The sequence below is a fragment of the Oncorhynchus clarkii genome, chromosome 20, assembly GCF_045791955.1.
Source record: "Oncorhynchus clarkii lewisi isolate Uvic-CL-2024 chromosome 20, UVic_Ocla_1.0, whole genome shotgun sequence".
Taxonomy (NCBI): Eukaryota; Metazoa; Chordata; class Actinopteri; order Salmoniformes; family Salmonidae; genus Oncorhynchus; species Oncorhynchus clarkii.
This window is the reverse complement of record NC_092166.1, coordinates 4,209,681-4,223,385: the sequence shown is the minus strand read 5'-3', so window position 1 is coordinate 4,223,385 and position 13,705 is coordinate 4,209,681.

Genomic DNA, 13,705 nt, shown 5'->3' with positions numbered 1-13,705 from the left:
CGGTCTAAAGTTATACTGTTACACCCAGACTTGGAGACAACCGAGCACTGAAGATGTTACTTGGTAAAGACTGCCACTTCACCAGTAGACTGGTCAGGGTGTATGCTAGCAACAGTAAACTGGTCAGGGTGTACGCTAGCAACAGTAGCCTGGTCAGGGTGTACGCTAGCAACAGTAGACTGGTCAGGGTGTACACTAGCAACAGTAGAAGGGCTAGGGTGTCGGCTAGCAACAGTAGACTGGTCAGGGTGTACGCTAGCAACAGTAGAAGGGCTAGGGTGTATGCTAGCAACAGTAGACTGGTCAGGGTGTACGCTAGCAACAACCGAGCACTGAAGATGTTACTTGGTAAAGACTGCCACTTCACCAGTAGACTGGTCAGGGTGTATGCTAGCAACAGTAAACTGGTCAGGGTGTACGCTAGCAACAGTAGCCTGGTCAGGGTGTACGCTAGCAACAGTAGACTGGTCAGGGTGTACACTAGCAACAGTAGAAGGGCTAGGGTGTCGGCTAGCAACAGTAGACTGGTCAGGGTGTACGCTAGCAACAGTAGAAGGGCTAGGGTGTATGCTAGCAACAGTAGACTGGTCAGGGTGTACGCTAGCAACAGTAGAAGGGCTAGGGTGTACGTTAGCAACAGTAGACTGGTCAGGGTGTACGCTAGCAACAGTAGACTGGTCACGTGTGTATGCTAGCAACAGTATGGAAGGACATTGACCTCATCGACCTCATCCCGTCAGTTGAGGATGCCTGGTCATTCTTTAAAAGTAACTTCCTCACCATTTTAGATAAGCATGCTCCGTTCAAAAAATGCAGAACTAAGAACAGATATAGCCCTTTGTTCACTCCAGACCTGACTGCCCTCGACCAGCACAAAAACCTCCTGTGGCGGACTGCAATAGCATCGAATCGTCCCCGCGATATGCAACTGTTCAGGGAAGTCAGGAACCAATACACGCAGTCAGTCAGGAAAGCAAAGGCCAGCTTCTTCAGGCAGAAATTTGCATCCTGTAGCTCTAACTCCAAAGGTCTGGGACACTGTGAAGTCCACGGAGAACAAGAGCACCCCCTCCAAGCTGCCCACTGCACTGAGGCTAGGTAACACGGTCCATGATTATCGAAAACTTCAACAAGCATTTCTCAAAGGCTGGCCATGCCTTCCTCCTGGCTACTCCAACCTCGGCCAACAGCTCCGCCCCCCCGCAGCTACTCGCCCAAGCCTCTCCAGGTTCTCCTTTACCCAAATCCAGATAGCAGATGTTCTGAAAGAGCTGCAAAACCTGGACCTGTACAAATCATCTGGGCTTGACAATCTGGACCCTCTATTTCTGAAACTATCCGCCGCCATTGTCGCAACCCCTATTACCAGCCTGTTCAACCTCTCTTTCATATCGTCTGAGATCCCCAAGGATTGGAAAGCTGCCGCAGTCATCCCCCTCTTCAAAGGGGGAGACACCCTGGACCCAAACTGTTACAGACCTATATCCATCCTGCCCTGCCTATCTAAGGTCTTCGAAAGCCAAGTCAACAAACAGGTCACTGACCATCTCGAATCCCACCGTACCTTCTCCACTGTGCAATCTGGTTTCCGAGCCGGTCACGGGTGCACCTCAGCCACGCTCAAGGTACTAAACGATATCATAACCGCCATCGATAAAATAAAGTACTGTGCAGCCGTCTTCATCGACCTTGCCAAGGCTTTCGACTCTGTCAATCCACATATTCTTATCGGCAGACTCAGTAGCCTCGGTTTTTCTGATGACTGCCTTGCCAGGTTCACCAACTACTTTGCAGACAGAGTTCAGTGTGCCACAGGGTTCAATTCTCGGGCCGACTCTTTTCTCTGTATATATCAATGATGTTGCTCTTGCTGCGGGCGATTCCCTGATCCACCTCTACGCAGATGACACCATTCTGTATACTTCCGGCCCGTCCTTGGACACTGTGCTATCTAACCTCCAAAGCTTCAATGCCATACAACACTCCTTCCGTGGCCTCCAACTGCTCTTAAACGCTAGTAAAACCAAATGCATGCTTTTCAACCGTTCGCTGCCTGCACCCGCACGCCAGACTAGCATCACCACCCTGGATGGTTCCGACCTAGAATATGTGGACATCTATAAGTACCTAGGTGTCTGGCTAGGCTGTAAACTCTCCTTCCAGACTCATATCAAACATCTCCAATCTAAAATCAAATCTAGAGTCGGCTTTCTATTCCGCAAAAAAGCCTCCTTCACTCCCGCCGCCAAACTTACCCTAGTAAAACTGACTATCCTACCGATCCTCGACTTCGGCGATGCCATCTACAAAATAGCTTCCAAAACTCTACTCAGCAAACTGGATGCAGTTTATCACAGTGCCATCCATTTTATTACTAAAGCACCTTATACCACCCACCACTGCGACCTGTATGCTCTAGTCGGCTGGCCCTCGCTACATATTCGTCGCCAGACCCACTGGCTCCAGGTCATCTACAAGTCCATGCTAGGTAAAGCTCCGCCTTATCTCAGTTCACTGGTCACGATGGCAACACCAACCCGTAGCATGCGCTCCCGCAGGTGTATCTCACTGATCATCCCTAAAGCCAACACCTCATTTGGCCACCTTTCGTTCCAGTTCTCTGCTGCCTATGCTAGCAACAGTAGATGGGCAAGGGTGTATGCTAGCAACAGTAGAACGCCAGGGTGTATGCTAGCAACAGTAGACTGGCTAGGGTGTACGCTAGCAACAGTAGAAGGGCCAGGGTGTATGCTAGCAACAGTAGAAGGGCCAGGGTGTATGCTAGCAACAGTAGAAGGGCCAGGGTGTACGCTAGCAACAGTAGAAGGGCCAGTGTGTACAAGCATATTTCCAGATATCATCAGCAGCTGTAACGATCTTCGTCTTCATCGGATGAGGAGTAGGAAGGATCGGAAACAAAACGCAGCGTGGTAAGTGTCCATGATTATTTATTATAACAGAACACGAAAATACCAAATAACAAACTGAATGTAAGAAATGAAAATCGAAACAGTCCTGAAAGGTGAAAACAGGAAACAGGAAACAACTACCCACAAACACCAGGTGGGAAAAGGCTACCAAAGTATGGTTCTCAATCTCGACAACTAACGACACCTCCTGATTGGGAACCATACCAGGTCAAACACATAGAAATACAAAACATAGAACACAAAAAACCAGGCCAAAACACATAGAAAGGAAAACATAGAAAAACAACATAGAATGCCCACCCCAACCAAAATAGAGACATAAAAAGGGAACTAAGGGCCTGACAGCAGCAATACAATCAGGGCGGAGGACAGGGAGAACTCTGCAGTGGTGATGTTTTTTGTGACATTTGAATGTGCATCTGATGGCAACAAGATCATATTGTACAGCAATTTCATCAGGTAACATGAACACAAAGCCTGGCGAGAGGAGGTTAGAATAGGATGGGAGGCCAAGAGTCTGTGTATCCGATAGAGAGTCCAAGTGGGGAGTGTGGGAACAAACATTGTCTGTCCCACGGTCGGGTAAACAAGTAAGTTCATAGTCAACAAAGTGTACAGCATTCATGGAGAAAATGGCACAAAAAAATCATAAAATGTCTAACGGGGTTAGCCAAATGCTAAAGCTAATAGCATTCCATTATGAGTTAGTTTGTCTGTCTGTCAGCAAACACAAAACTTGGCACTGTGTAAAGGAATATATTATTAATACCTTTTCATATGTCTCTCCATGCTTGCAGGTTTGTTAACTAAGTTTAAAGAGGGGGTTCTTGCTCCAAAACATTTTGTGTCATTATTTTTAACATTATTATACAGAATACTGTGTGTGTGTGTGTGTGTGTGTGTGTGTGTGTGTGTGTGTGTGTGTGTGTGTGTGTGTGCGTGTGTGTGTGTGTGTGTGTGTGTGTGTGTGTGTGTCTGTCTGTGTGTGTGTGTCTGTGTCTGTGTGTCTGTGTCTGTGTGTGTGTGTGTCATGGGTTGGAACCAAATGTATGTTTCAATGGTTACGTTCCCGAGCAGAACCCCAATTTATTTCCATTACGGTTTTCTGACCAGAAAAGAAAGTTCTGAACCTGAATAAATAAATTAGAGTAATAACTTCTGAATAAACATTGTGTTTACATTTAGCTCATTCATTTACTTCCCAAAGAGTGGATTGCCTATAGAAGAGGTTGCTGTGGGGTAAAATAGTTGTTCGTCTGGTGCAGTGCAGGTTCGAGATGCAACTGAAATTTCACAGTTAGAGAGAGAGAAAGAGAGAGAGAGAACAGTCCTGAAAGGTACCCACTGATTATCAAAATCCAGAAAAGAGCTGTTAAATTCTACAACCACCTAAAAGGAAGCGATTCCCAAACCTTCCATAACAAAGCCATCACCTACAGAGAGATGAACCTGGAGAAGAGTCCCCTAAGCAAGCTGGTCCTGAGGCTCTGTTCACAAACACAAACACACCCCACAGAGCCCCAGGACAGCAGCACAATTAGACCCAACCAAATCATGAGAAAACAAAAAGATAATTACTTGACACATTGGAAAGAATTAACAAAATAACAGAGCAAACTAGAATGCTATTTGGCCCTAAACAGAGAGTACACAGCGGCAGAATACCTGACCACTGTGACTGACCCAAACTTAAGGAAAGCTTTGACTATGTACAGACTCAGTGAGTATAGCCTTGCTATTGAGAAAGTCCGCTGTAGGCAGACATGGCTCTCAAGAGAAGACAGGCTATGTCCACAAAGAATTTGAAAACACTGTATATATATATATATATAAATAAATATATATATAAAATATGACATTTGTAATGTCTTTATTGTTCTGAAACTTCTGTATGTGTAATGTTTATTGTTCATTATTATTGTTTATTTCACTTTTGTATATTATCTACCTCTCTTGCTTTGGCAATGTTAACACGTTTCCCATGCACAGAGAGAGAGAGGGGGACGGGGGGAGAGAGGGGGAAGAAAGAGAGAGAGAGAGAGAGCAGGCCTGAATGACGTGAATTGGAATGTGATCAAGCTATGACTAGCATTATAACGAATTACAGAATTATATAATAGACATTAGGAACATCTTTGCAAGAAAATAATTGTTTTGTTCCCGAAAAACTAGAGATAGTTTTTGTTCGCGGTTCTGTTTACATTTCTTGGGTTTGGGATTTGTTCCCTAAACCGGTTCCAACCCCTGGTGTGTGAGGTAGGTAGGTATTATATAATAGACACAACCCCTAGTGTGTGTGGTAGGTAGGTAGGTAGTATAATAGACACAACCCCTGGTGTGTGTGGTAGGTAGTATAATAGACACAACCCCTGGTGTGTGTGGTAGGTAGTATAATAGACACAACCCCTAGTGTGTGTGGTAGGTAGGTAGGTAGTATAATAGACACAACCCCTAGTGTGTGTGGTAGGTAGTATAATAGACACAACCCCTAGTGTGTGTGGTAGGTAGTATAATAGACACAACCCCTGGTGTGTGTGGTAGGTAGTATAATAGACACAACCCCTAGTGTGTGTAACTGGTCAACAGATGCAGGTGGTTAAGTAGCCTTCTGAAGTTCAAGTGCTTTTTATTTTACATTTCTCTTTGGAGCCCAGCGACATGTAACCTGAGAGATGGAGGGTGGGGTGGGGTGGGGGAGAGATGGAGGGAGGGGTGGGGTGGGGGAGAGATGGAGGGTGGGGAGAGGGGGAGAAAGGGTGGAGAGGGAGTGGGGTCTTTATGGGTGGCCGGCGGCCCAGGGCCCTAGAAGAGGAATGTTTGAGGTTTGCCTCTATAAACTCCTACAGATTGCCTCTCTCTCTCTGATGCCCCTCCAAACAGGGCCTCTTCACTGTCTTTGATGCCCCTCCAAACAGGGCCACTTCACTGTCTCTGATAGCCCCCAAAACAGGGCCTCTTCACTGTCTCTGATAGCCCCCAAAACAGGGCCTCTTCACTGTCTCTGATAGCCCCCAAAACAGGGCCTCTTCACTGTCTTTGATGCCCCTCCAAACAGGGCCACTTCACTGTCTCTGATGCCCCCCAAACAGGGCCACTTCACTGTCTCTGATGCCCCTCCAAACAGGGCCTGTTCACTGTCTCTGATGCCCCTCCAAACAGGGCCACTTCACTGTCTCTGATGCCCCTCCAAACAAGGCCTCTTCACTCTTCCACCAAACTTTACAGTTGACACTATGCATTGGGGCAGGTAGCGTTCTCCTGGCCAAACCCAGATTCGTCCGTCAGACTGCCAGATGGTGAAGCGTGATTCATCACTCCAGAGAATGAGTTTCCACTGCTCCAGAGTCCAATGGCAGCGAGCTTTACACCATTCCAGCCAACTCATGAAATTGCGCATGGGTGATCTTAGGCTTGTGTGCGGCTGCTCGGCCATGGAAACCCATTTCATGAATCTCCCGACGAACAGTTATTGTGCTGACGTTGCTTCCAGAGGCAGTTTGGAACTCAGTAGTGAGCTTCAGTACTCGGTGGTCCCGTTCTGTGAGCTTGTGTGGCCTACCACTTTGCTGCTGAGCCGTTGTTGCTCCATAGTGTTCGTGAGAATCTCCCCTTTCCAAAGGGGGGGTCACATTAGTTTGTAGCCCAAACCTTAGAGAGTTATTTATATATAACCTGTAAGAAATGTCGGCGTACACATCACGGACAAACTGAAATGGTCCACCCACACAGACAGCGTGGTGAAGAAGGGGCAACAGCGAGGCTGAAGAAATTTGGCTTGTTACCGAAAACACTCACAAACTTTTACAGATGTCCAATCGAGAGCATCATGTTGGGCTGTATCACCGCCTGGTACGACAACTGCTCCGCCCACAACCGTAAGGTTTTCCAGAGGGTAGTGAGGTCTAGACAACGCATCACCGGGGGCAAACTACCTGCCTGTAGGTCTTCTGATGAAAGCCAAACACTGTGGGGTCTTCTGATGAATGCCAAACACTGTGGGGTCTTCTGATGAAGGCCAAACACTGTGGGGTCTTCTGATGAAAGCCAAACACTGTGGGGTCTTCTGATGAAGGCCAAACACTGTGGGGTCTTTTGATGAAAGCCAAACACTGTGGGGTCTTTTGATGAAAGCCAAACACTGTGGGGTCTTCTGACGAAGGCCAAACACTGTAAGAATTCCGGCTCTCACAGACCTGTTAGTTTTTCTTTAAGAAGCCCTCCTGTTCTCCACTCATTACCTGCATTAACTGCACTTGTTTGAACTCGTTACCTGTATAAAAGACACCTGTCCACACACTCAATCAAACAGACTTCAACCTCTCCACAATGGCCAAGACCAGAGAGCTGTGTAAGGACATCAGGGATAAAATTGTAGACCTGCACAAGGCTGGGATGGCCTACAGGACAATAGGCAAGCAGCTTGGTGAGAAGGCAATAACTGTTGGCGCAATTATTAGAAAATGGAAGAAGTTCAAGATGACGGTCAATCACCCTCGGTCTGGGGCTCCATGCAAGATCTCACCTCGTGGGGCATCAATGATCATGAGGAAGGTGAGGGATCAACCCAGAACTACATGGCAGGACTTGGTCAATGACCTGAAGAGAGCTGGGACCACAGTCTCAAAGAAAACCATTAGTAACACACTACGCCGTCATGGATTAAAATCCTGCAGCGCACGCAAGGTCCCCCTGCTCAAGCCAGCGCATCTCCAGGCCTGTCTGAAGTTTGCCAATGACCATCTGGATGATCCAGAGAAGGAATGGGAGAAGGTCATGTGGTCTGATGAGACAAAAATAGAGCTTTTTTCTCTAAACTCCACTTGCCGTGTTTGGAGGAAGAAGAAGGATGAGTACAACCCCAAGAACACCATCCCAACCATGAAGCATGGAGGTGGAAACATCATTCTTTGGGGATGCTTTTCTGCATAGGGGACAGGACGCCTGCACCGTATTGAGGGGAGGATGGATGGGGCCATGTATTGCGAGATCTTGGCCAACAACCTCCTTCCCTCAGTAAGAGCATTGAAGATGGGTCGTGGCTGGGTCTTCCAGCATGACAACGACCCGAAACACACAGCCAGGGCAACTAAGGAGTGGCTCCGTAAGAAGCATCTCAAGGTCCTGGAGTGGCCTAGCCAGTCTCCAGACCTGAACCCAATAGAAAATATTTGGAGGGAGCTGAAAATCCATATTGCCCAGCGACAGCCCCGAAACCTGAAGGATCTGGAGAAGGTCTGTAAGGAGCAGTGGGCCAAAATCCCTGCTGCAGTGTGTGCAAACCTGGTCAAAAACTACAGGAAAGGTATGATCTCTGTAATTACAAACAAAGGTTTCTGTACCAAATATTAAGTTCTGCTTTTCTGATGTATCAAATACTTATGTCATGCAATAAAATGCTCATTAATTACTTTAAAATCATACAATGTGATTTTCTGGATTTTGGTTTTAGATTCCGTCTCTCACAGTTGAAGTGTACCTATGATGAAAAATTACAGCCCTCTACATGCTTTGTAAGTAGGAAAACCTGCAAAATCGTCAGTGTATCAAATATTTGTTCTCCCCACTGTATACTGTGGGCTCCAAAATTACTGGCACCCCTGACTGGCAATGCACAAACAATACTTTAGGAAATATAAACAATATAATTAGAGAGAGAAACTCAAAATACCAACATGTGAGAAATACGGTACTTAATTAATTTTTCAATGGAACCAACCAAAATCATACAACTATTTAATACAAAATACATTTAACCAAAATCAAGGTTTCATAATTATTGGCACTCGTCTTTTGGCAAGGATAACAGCATGGAGTCTTTTCCTGTAATGTTTGACAAGGTTAAGGAACACATTTGGAGAGATTTTGGACCATTCCTTTATGCAGATCCTTTCAAGATCCTTCACATTCTTGGGTTTGCGCTTATCAACTGCCCTCTTCAACTCAGCCCACAGGTTTTCCATTGGATTGAGGTCCGGCGACTGCCATGGCAGAACATTGATTTTGTTGTCACAGAACCATTTCTGTGTGGATCTAGAGGTATGTTTCGGGTCATTGTCTTGTTGGAAAGTCCACCTACAGCCAAGTCCCAGGCTTCTGGCAGAGGCAACCAGATTGTCAGCCAAAGTTGCCTGATATTTGGTAGAATTCATTATGCCATCAATCTTAACCAGTGCCCCTGGACCTCTGGAATTAAAACAGCCCCAAAACCTCCCTGACCCGCCTCCATATTTCACCGTGGTTATGAGGTGCCCCTGGACCTCTGGAATTAAAACAGCCCCAAAACATCACTGACCCACCACCATATTTCACCATGGGTATGAGGTGCCTCTCCTTGTATGCATCTCTGTTTCCCCGTGGGTATGAGGTGCCTCTCCTGGTATGCATCTCTGTTTCCCCGTGGGTATGAGGTGCCTCTCCTGTTATGCATCTCTGTTTCACCGTGGGTATGAGGTGCCTCTCCTGGTATGCATCTCTGTTTCACCGTGGGTATGAGGTTCCTCTCCTGTGGGTATGAGGTGCCTCTCCTGGTATGCATCTCTGTTTCATCGTGGGTATGAGGTTCCTCTCCTGGTATGCATCTCTGTTTCACCGTGGGTATGAGGTGCCTCTCCTGGTATCTCTGTTTTGACGCCAAACATGCCGATGCTGTATCTGACCAAAACGTTCCATTTTGGTCTCATCTGACCAGAGCACCTTCTACCAGTCATAATTTAATTTAAATGACGTTTGGCTCCAAGCGCTTGGTCTCATCTGACCAGAGCACCTTCTTCCAGTCATAATTTAAATTACATTTGGCAAACTCCAAGCGTTTGCATCTGTGTCTTGTGGTCAGAAAGAGCTTTCTCCTGCCAACCCTTCCAAAGAGCCTGTGGTTGTGGAGGTGGAGTCTGATGATGCTTTTTGAAACCTGGTGACCCCAAGATGCCACCAAGGCCTGCAATTCTTTCACAGTGATTCTTGGGGATTTTGTTGCTTCTCTCACCATCCTCCTCCCTATTCTGGGGGGCAAAATGCATTTGTGTCCTCTACCCGTGAGGTTTTCAACTGTTCCATATATTTCTAATTTTCTAATAATTGCCCTGACAGTGCTCAGTGGTATATTCAATCGTTTGTGGATCTTCTTGTAGCCGTTACCAGATTCATGAAGGTCTACGACCATCTGTCTCTTTTCAACTGCCAGTTCTGTTGTTTTCTTCGTGGTGTTGGACGACAGTGGGATATTGCATGTGTGTTACCTCATTTTTATACCCCAGTGAAACAGGAAGTGAGGGCTCAATATAGTTCCTTAAGACTTAGATAAACTTAAATAAGTGGAATTGAATTTGTGGTTTAATTTTAATATATATACATATACATATATATATATATATATATATATATATATATATATATATATATATATATATATATATATATATATATATACTGTACCAGTCAAAAATGTGGACACACCTACTCATTCTAGGAGTTTTCTATATTTTTACTATTTTCTACATTGTAGAATAATAGTGACGACATCAAAACGATGAAATAACACATGGAATCATGTAGTAACCAAAAAAAGGGTTAAACATATTTAAATAGGTTTTAGATTGTTCCAAGTAGCCTCCCTTTCCCTTGATGACAGTTGTACATTCTTGAAGTCTCTTTTTTTAACCTTTCTTTAACTAGGCAAGTCAGTTAATAACAAAGTCTTATTTTCAATGACGGTCTAGGAACAGTGAGTTAACTACCTTGTTCAGGGGCAGAACGACAGATTCGTACCTTCTCAGCTCGGGGATTCGATCTTGGAACCTTTCGGTTACTAGTCCAACGCTCTAACCACTAGACTACCTGCTGCCCCATTCTGTCAACCAGCTTCACCTGAAATGCTTTTCTAACAGTCTTGAAGGAGCTCCCACATATACTGAGCACTTGTTGGCTGCTTTTCCTTCACAGTGTGGTCCATCTCATCCCAAACCATCTCAATTGGTTTGAGGTCGGGTGATTGTGGAGGCCAGGTCATCTGATGCAACACTCCATCAGTCTCCTTTTTGGTCAAATAGCCCTTACACAGCCTGGAGGTGTGTTGGGTCATTGTCCTGTTGATAAACAAATGATAGACAGAGGGGATGGTGTATCGCTGCAGAATGCTGTGGTAGCCATGCTGGTTAAGTGTGCCTTGAAGTCTAAATAAATCACTGACAGTGTCACCAGCAAAGCACCCCCACACTGTCACTCCTCCTCCTCCATGCTTCCTGGTGGGAACCACACAAACGGAGATAGTCCGTTCACCTACTCTGCGTTTCACAAAGACACAGCAGTTGGAACCAAAACCTCAATTTGGACTCATCAGCCCATAGGACAGATTTCCACCAGTCTAATGTCCATTGCTTGTGTTTCTTGGCTCAAGCAAGTCTCTTCTACTTATTGGTGTCCTTTAGTAGTGATTTATTTGCAGCAATTTGACCATGAAGGCCTGATTCACACAGTCTCCTCTGAACAGTTGATGTTGAGATGTGTCTGTTACTTGAACTCTGAGAAGCATTTATTTTAGCTGCAATTTGAGGTGCAGTTAATTGCCGATTTCTGAGGCTGGTAACTCCAGTGAACTTATCCTCTGCAGCAGAGGTAACTCTGGGTCTTCCTTTCCTGTGGCGGTCCTCATGAGAGCCAGTTTCATCATAGCGCTTGATGGTTTTTGCGACTGCACTTGAAGAAACTTTCAAAGTTCTTGAAATGTTCCGGATTGACTGACCTTCGTTTCTCTTTGCTCATTCGAGCTGTTCTTGCCCTAATATGGATTTGGTATTTTACCAAATAGGGCTATCTTTTGTATACCAACCCTACCTTGTCACAACACAACTGATTGGCTCAAACATTAGGAAGGAAATTTCACAAATTAACAAGGCACACGTGTTAATTGAAATGCATTCCATTCACCTCATGAAGCTAGTTGAGAGAATGCCAAGAGTGTGCAAAGCTGTCATCAAGGCAAAGGGTGGCTACTTTGGCTGAGTTAGTGGTTAGAAGTTATGGCTGGGTTTATATTTTACCTTCATTTAATTAGGCAGGTCAGTTAGGAAACAAATTCTTATTTTCAATGACGGCCTAGGAACAGTGGGTTAACTGCCTGTTCAGGGGCAGAACGACAGATTTGTACCTTGTCAGCTCGGGGGTTTGAACTTGCAACCTTTCAGTTACTTGTCCAACGCTCTAACCACTACCCTGCCACCCCGGTTAGGGGTTAAAGGTTATGGCTGGGTTAGTGGTTAGGGGTTAAAGGTTATGGCTGGGTTAGTGGTTAGGGGTTAAAGGTTATGGCTGGGTTAGTGGTTAGGGGTTAAAGGTTATGGCTGGGTTAGTGATTAGGGGTTAAAGGTTATGGCTGGGTTAGTGGTTAGGGGTTATGGCTGGGTTAGAGGTTATAGCTGGGTTAGCGGTTAGTGGTTAGTGCTTAGAGGTTATGGCTGGGTTAGCGGTTAGAGGTTAGGGGTTATGGCTGGGTTAGCGGTTAGAGGTTAGGGGTTATGGCTGGGTTAGTGGTTAGTGGTTAGAGGTTATGGCTGGGTTAGTGGTTAGTGGTTAGCGGTTAGGGGTTAGTGGTTAGAGGTTATTGCTGGGTTAGCGGTTATGGGTTAGAGGTTATGGCTGGGTTAGAGGTTATTGCTGGGTTAGTGATTAGAGGTTATGGGTTAGGGGTAGTGATGCACTGATATGACATTTTCCTGGAGCCTGGAGGTGTGTTGGGTCATTGTCCTGTTGAAAAACAAATGATAGTCCCACTAAGCGCAAACCAGAAGGGATGGCATATCGCTGCAGAATGATGTGGTAGCCATGCTGGTTAAGTGTGCCTTGAATTCTAAATAAATCACTGACTGTCACCAGCAAAGCACCCCCACACCTCCTCCTCCATGCTTCACGGTGGGAACCACACACCATCACACCTCCTCCTCCATGCTTCACGGTGGGAACCACACACCATCACACCACCTACTCCATGCTTCTCGGTGGGAACCACACACCATCACACCTCCTCCTCCATGCTTCACGGTGGGAACCACACATGCGGACATCATCTGTTCACCTACTCTGGGTCTCACAAAGATCTCACCAAAAATCTCACATTTGGACTCATCAGACCTCTGTGAAACTCTGTGAAACATTTATTTGGCTGTGCTGTTAACTCTAATGAACTTATCCTCTGCAGCAGAGGTAACTCTGTGTCTTCCTATTCTCTGGCGGTCCTCATGAGAGCTAGTTTCACCATTGCGCTTGATGGTTTTTGCGACTGCACTTGAAGAAACTTTGAAAAGTCTTGAAAAGTAATGATGGACTGTCATTTTTCTTTGCTTATTTGAGCTGTTCTTGCCATAATATGGACTCAGTCTTTTACCAAATAGGGCTATCTTCTGTATACTACCCCTACATTGTCACAACACAACTGATTGGCTCAAACGCATTAAGAAGGCAAGAAATTCCAGAAATGTACTTTTAATTAACAAGGCACAGCTGTTAATTGAAATGCATTCCAGGTGACGACCTCATGAAGCTGGTTGAGAGAATGCCAAGAGTGTGCAAAGCTGTCATCAAGGCAAAGGGTGGCTTCTTTGAAGAATCTCAAATATAAAATACATTTGGATTTGTTTAACACTTTTTTGGTTGCTACGTGATTCCATATGTGTTATTTTATAGTTTTTATGTCTTTTATTCTACAATGTAGAAAATAGTAAAAAAAAAAAAAAGGAAAAAAAGGAAAACCCTGTAATGAGTTGGTGTGTCCAAACTTTTGACTG